This window comes from Lynx canadensis, chromosome D4 (assembly GCF_007474595.2).
Source record: "Lynx canadensis isolate LIC74 chromosome D4, mLynCan4.pri.v2, whole genome shotgun sequence".
Taxonomy (NCBI): Eukaryota; Metazoa; Chordata; class Mammalia; order Carnivora; family Felidae; genus Lynx; species Lynx canadensis.
The window spans coordinates 66215302-66221301 of NC_044315.2; the positions used below are offsets into that span (position 1 = coordinate 66215302).

The 6000-nt window shown below is 44.5% G+C and overlaps 1 protein-coding gene across 5 annotated transcripts in view; it reads right to left on the reverse strand.

The window, feature by feature from the left end:
- Positions 1-5504, reverse strand: part of ABCA1 (ATP binding cassette subfamily A member 1) — a 136390-nt gene extending 130886 nt beyond the window's left edge. For 2 of the 5 annotated variants that reach the window (XR_003964313.2, XM_030294114.1), the window contains exon 1: positions 5273-5503. The gene's annotated coding sequence lies outside the window, so the exon portion shown is untranslated. Of the gene's footprint in view, positions 1-5272 lie in introns of all 5 variants that reach the window. The other 3 variants (XM_030294117.1, XM_030294116.1, XM_030294115.1) reach the window with 3 other exon arrangements.
- Between the last annotated feature and the right edge of the window lie 496 nt (positions 5505-6000).

Below are 6000 nucleotides of genomic sequence, written 5' to 3' on the forward strand. Positions count from 1 at the left end.
GAGTTTTAAACAAATACACACACACACACACACACACACACACACACACACACACACAGAATGAATAAAAGAACAGATCCTATGCATACAAGGTTGTTTTGGTTTTTTAAAAAGTATTTAAATTCTATATTACTTAGTAAATTCTCATTCTTATTTTAAAAAATTAATTAATGTGCAAATCAAAGTGCTTTAAAGTGAAAGGTCATAGATGATAACATTTTCTCAAATCACAGCTGCCTCAAAAAGAAATGAAACTGATTGGGCCCCTGACTGGCTCAGTCAGTTAAGTGTCCTATTCTTGATCTCTGCTCAGGTCATGATCTCATGGTTCTTGGGATTGCTTGGGATTCTGTCTCTCCCTCTCTCTGCCCCTCCCCCACTCTCTCTCACTTTTCTCAAAACAAACTTTAAAAAAATGAAATGAATGGAATCACAATTGTTTGTTCTACAAAAAGTGAACTGACCTAAATTGAGTAAAAATTTCTCAATCTTTATCACAAACCTAACTACAAAAACTTCACATATATTTCTATTTCTAAGGCTTTTCTGTGATTATCCCATCATTATAATTTGTTTTTTAGAATATAGCAAACAAAAATTAGTTTCCCATTCTCTTTGATTCGTTCAAGTCAGCTTTTATTGAACCCCTTTCATATCAAAGGGGTTGAATTAAGGACTGGGAGAATGAATCAAAGACCTCCTTGAGGAGAACCGTACACTCAAGAGGAATACAAATACATGTTAACTAAAACCAAAAAAACAATTAAATACATGACATGAATAGTGCAGTAATCTAATCTTAAGGAAGTAAAAAAGAAGGGGATAATTGTCACTCAGTGTTAGCAGGGAGGAGTGAATCCAGGAGTTCATGAGAGGGATGGCATTCCAATCAGGTCTGAAATTGAGTTTTCAAAATGTAAAAAGACAGGATTTCAAACTTTATTGTGTTCCAGGAACTATGTGTGATGCACCTGCCATTCACTGTTCCCATAAATGCTCTTTGCCTTAATATAGTTTATTATCTTAACGGAATGCAAAGTAACGGAAAGCTCTATCCGAAGACAATTTTACACATGAGCTTTTCATTCTGTGGTTTAAAACATTTCTAAATGTGCCTCTCTAACAACATCTATGCTAGTTATCTACCAGGGAACTATTTTTAGGTAAAAATATCCAAATGAAAAGGAATCACTCTTTGCCATTTGCTAGTATTTCTTTTGTCAAAACTTGGATATCCTGACAAAGTCCTGACTCTGATATTGGCAAATTCATGGAAACTAAACTGCCCGGGGTTACAACCTCAGCTTCACTACTTACAAACTCTGTGATCAGGCTCCTTAACCTGTCTATATCTCAGTCTCCCCATCTGTAAAATAAAGATAATAATAGTATCCACAACCTGTGCTTCTCATGAGAACAAACTGAAACATCATGCAAAATGCTTAAAACAACATCCAGGACGCAGTAAATGAGCAATAAGTGAAACTGCTTCTAACTAAGTAGAAATGTTTTCTAAGAACTGATTTCTAATTTGCTGTAATAATTTAATAGGAAAACCAGTTTCCCATCCTATTTCACTTTCATAAAGCCGACTTTGAAACTGTATTTACTTTCTGAGAAGGATGCCATACGAAACGGCTAAATCGGATTCCTAGACAGTAATGGCAGGAACAGAGAAATAGCTTATTTCAAAAGGTCCACAACATAATTAAGGATAGTACAAGCAGAAATTGTATTGTTTTATAACCAACAGAAAAAAAAAAATTCACCAAAGTTAAGACTGACGGCTAAATTAATAGTTCTCTTGCCTTTGTCTTTTTGTTCCTTATACTTTTACAGCCAAACACTCTGCCATTCCATTTTAGATGTATTACACAGGAAAACATTTTGACATCGTAGACCTACTCACAAATATCTGACTGAAGCAATAGTAAAATTTTCATTTTAAAACCAAGAAAAGAATTAATGTTATTGTCTGTTCTTTCCACGGTGTTGCAATCCCTATGCAACCAAGATCCTAAGCTGAGAATTTGGCTGGCCCACTCACAGCAACAAGGAAAATATGATACAGGCTGTAGATTCTGATAAGGGCTATAGCAGATGAATGTACCATAAATACAGTGAGCATTCTCAGAGAGTCCTCTGCTTACAGCAGCTGAAATTGTACCACCTCAAAGCTTAGTGTGGGATCTAAAGTACTCTGGGGTTCACTGGCTGGGTTCAAATCTTAGTCTTGCCACTTGCAAGATGTGTGGCCAGGGACAGACAAGGTAGTTCACCCTTCACTTTCTTAATCTGCAAAACAGGGACGATAAATAGGTTTGTTGCAGAGATTCAATTAGTATTTGAAAAGCATTTGGAAGAGTGCTTGGCACATGGTGCTATTTAATAGCACCTATGAAATAAACATTACAATAACTCTGGCATTTACGATGATTCCCACATGCAGATATGAAGAAGGTCTCAGTTTTTCATGTAGACCCTCTCCCAGAATAGTTAAATAAAACAAATTTTCAGAAAGATCATTTAAACTTTGATGCTGGAATAATGGCCATATAGAGCATTTTACTTGCATTATTTCTTTGACATCCAGACAGTAAATAAAAATGCATTTGGATTTGAGAGTATTTTAGAAACAAAAAACCACGTCTCTGGTAATTTCTAGATATCCAAAACGTTCACAATTAAAGAGTCTACAGTAATGTCCGCTTAATTACTTTAGGAGCTAAAAATTGAAGTAGCAAAGATATTAACAATTTGCAATCACTATGAACATAGCATAAGTAACTTGGTTCATGGGAGGATAGATCCCTAAAAACTTTTTTTTGGATGGAAAAATATTCCAACTTCTCCCCATATAAGGTAAATACCTACAGAAGGTAATTAAAAACAAAAACAGAAAACAAAAAACTGTGTTGCTGAGTTTCATTCATTTTTAATAATGTAAGCACTGAGACTTCCTACAGCGGAAGTTGAAAACAGCCAAGTCCTAATTATCCTTTTTCAATCCTAGACTGACCATTATCTCATATGAACTGTAAATATGCCCTAAGTCAAAGATGTGTCCATCAGAGGCCTCTATTTCAATGTAAACTGAAATATTTATGACTTGAGATCTCAAATGCTCAGGAGGAGGGCAGACACACATTTCACAGGTGTCACCTCCAAAATCAAGATATGTCATTCTAGAACATGAGGCTTGTCCTTGCAAGGGAATTACTCTTACTAGAATAGCAATTCTTTGTCTCTTAAATGGACTGTGGTACTCATTAAGCGTGGTCACTCTGATCCTACTGCTTTCTTTCAAGTAGATACCAATCTGTTCTGCGTGACCCACAGTTTTTTTTAAAACTCTCTATCATGAATTATTTGCTTTATAGGAGCAGTTAGGGAAGAGGCTGACAATGGAAACTTTGTACTTATAAATTATTATACTATCTGAAGAGGTTCTACCCCAGAACATTCTCCATTGCTTTCACACTTTCTTTGATTTGGGAGAAGTGTCTTCAGGGCATGATTCAAACAACAGAAAGCCTTCATTATTTTTGTGGTAGGTATGAGAAAAATGGGCTGAAATAAAAGGGGAGATGAGAAATGAGGGACTGTCTGAAAAGCTCTGTCTGAAAAGAAAGATCAAAACTTAGGTTTGGGTCCCAAACCATTGTTAAAACAACCAGTAAAACTGCTTTTGAACTTGGAAATTTTGGTAAGGTGTCCTTTGGGGGAGACAGGGAGGGAGACTGGGCCTTAAAAAGTGACTTGCTTATTTTCATCACCAAGTAACTTTTAAAATATCAAATTTGTCCTCTTATTTGTCCTCTTTTATGTAAATGTATATACCACCCATTCACTTTGTGAGTTGTCACTAAATAATACTCGGATTTTAAAAGCTGACGGTATCAATGCTGCAAAAGACAAGAGCCAATTACTTCCAGTGCCAGATGCTTCTCTCTCTCTCCTTCTCTCTCTCTCTCTCTCTCTCCCACACACACACACACCTTGTTTATTTCCTTCTATAAGATAAATGCTGAAAAAGAGACACCTACATACAACCATGAAACCGACCCACGCCAAGAACCTTCTCCGGTAACAAAGGTCTGGGAATCGGGAAACATTCTGATAAAAAAACAACCAGACGGCCTTTTCGCCTGCTCTCCCGGGATTCCTCCCAGTCTGCAACCACCCGTCTTCACCGGATCTTAGTCGGAACAGGCAAACCATAACGCTTTGTGAAGCCCGAGCCCCCTCCCGCCAAAGGGTTGATTCCCAGGCCAGTCGGCCAGGAGGCCCTGCACCATTGCCCCCAGGCCACGGGCGGCCCAAGCGCAGCCCACCCTCCCCCACCGCGGAGCCCAGCCCCGCGGCGGAGCATGGAGTTCTGCACCGCCCTCCGAGGTTACTCCCGGTCATTCCGCGGCACCATCTCGCCCCAGCTTCCCCATCCGTGCCCTGCCTGAGGCAGCCCCGAGAGACTAAACTGCAAAGGGCAGGAAGGATGGGGGCGGGGAGAATGGGCACATCACCTCCAGGTTTCCTCCGGGTCTTCTTCTAAGTCTTTCGAGTTTAAAAAAAAAAACAAAACAAAACCGCGTCCCCCCCGCTGCGCCAGGCACACCAGCTGGGGTGCGCAAACGAAGGCCAGAAGCAGGACCCCCGGGGTCAAACAAAGCCTCCGAGGCCTCAAGTTGATCAGTAGCGCTACAGACCCCGTTTGGGACACCACCCAGCCGAGTTCTTGGGGAACAAGAACGCGCCGCTCCAGTCCGGGGGCGCACGGGGCGGATCCCCAGATCAGAGCCCAGCTCAGACCAGCTCCTTCAAGAACGGAGCGGGGACCCAGTGCTGCCATTTGTCCCGGTGGGCGCCGGCCGACCCACAAACGGAGGTTTCCAGCCGGCTCAGGCTCTTCAGAACAAAGAGAAGCGCTGGGTGCTGAGACTACTCTCCAACCCCCGCTCCCTCCGCCCCGGCAGCGGCGCCCCCGGCCCAACCAGAACCCTCCATCCCACTGCGCCCGCTGTACTGCGCCCGGGTCTCCACGCCCGGAGATGCTTCCCCGGCTCCACCGCCGGGCGAACCCCGTGCGCAGTAGCGCCGCGTCTTCGGGTCGCCAGAGCTTGTCCTAGGACGTCCTCTCCATTTACGCCGCCCCCGCACCATTTGGGTTGCAAGAAGTGGGGGTTCAGACTGGTCCCCGAAACTCAGCGCCTCCCAGAGCCTCTTCCGCCCCGAAACAAAACAATAACGCCCAGGTCACTGGAGAACCTCTTACCTGTTTTCCACTTTTGTGTGTGCGTCTTTTCCCCCACCCCTTGAAAAACCCTTCCGGAGAAGGGAAAAGGGGGAAAAAAGAGGAGCAAAGCGCCCCGAAAAATTGGTTCTGGCAGCGCCGGTCCAGCGGCGCCCCCCCTGCCCTGCCCACCTGCGCCCGAGGAGAGAGGTGTCCGCTGGGCTCGGCGGATCCCGGCGCCACTCACTCTCCCTCGGAATTACCGGGGTTTTGCCGCGACTAGTTCCTTTTATAGATTCGGCTGCGCTGAGCGCCAGGGTTACTATCGGTCAAAGCCTGTTCTCTCCCTCCTTCCCCGCCCCCTTCCCCGGCCTCTGTTTATGTAGTTCAGTCACTCAGCAGAAAGCACGTGGAGCCGCGCCCCGCCCCTTAAACGGGCGACGTCCTGCGGCTCTCTGCACGCCTGGGGGCCGAAGGCGGGAGGTGGGAGTTGCTGCGGGCCTAGCAGGTCCTGGGTGAGCGCCCCCTGCCCCGTCCGGGCCTGCCAGCCTAGGACGAGAAGGAACCCTGGGACCTGCGGCTGAGCCAGAGATGGTCTCTTCCACGTTCCCAGCGGCAAATAGCACTAGTGGAAATCGCTTCCTCTAAACTCCTGCTTTCAGCATTTTTTTCCCTTTGTTACTTTACCCAGTCAGAGGGATTGGGGGCTGCAACCCCTCAGAACAGCATCCCCTAGCCTTTCCTTTCAAATGCCCGGGGTGTGGGAGAAG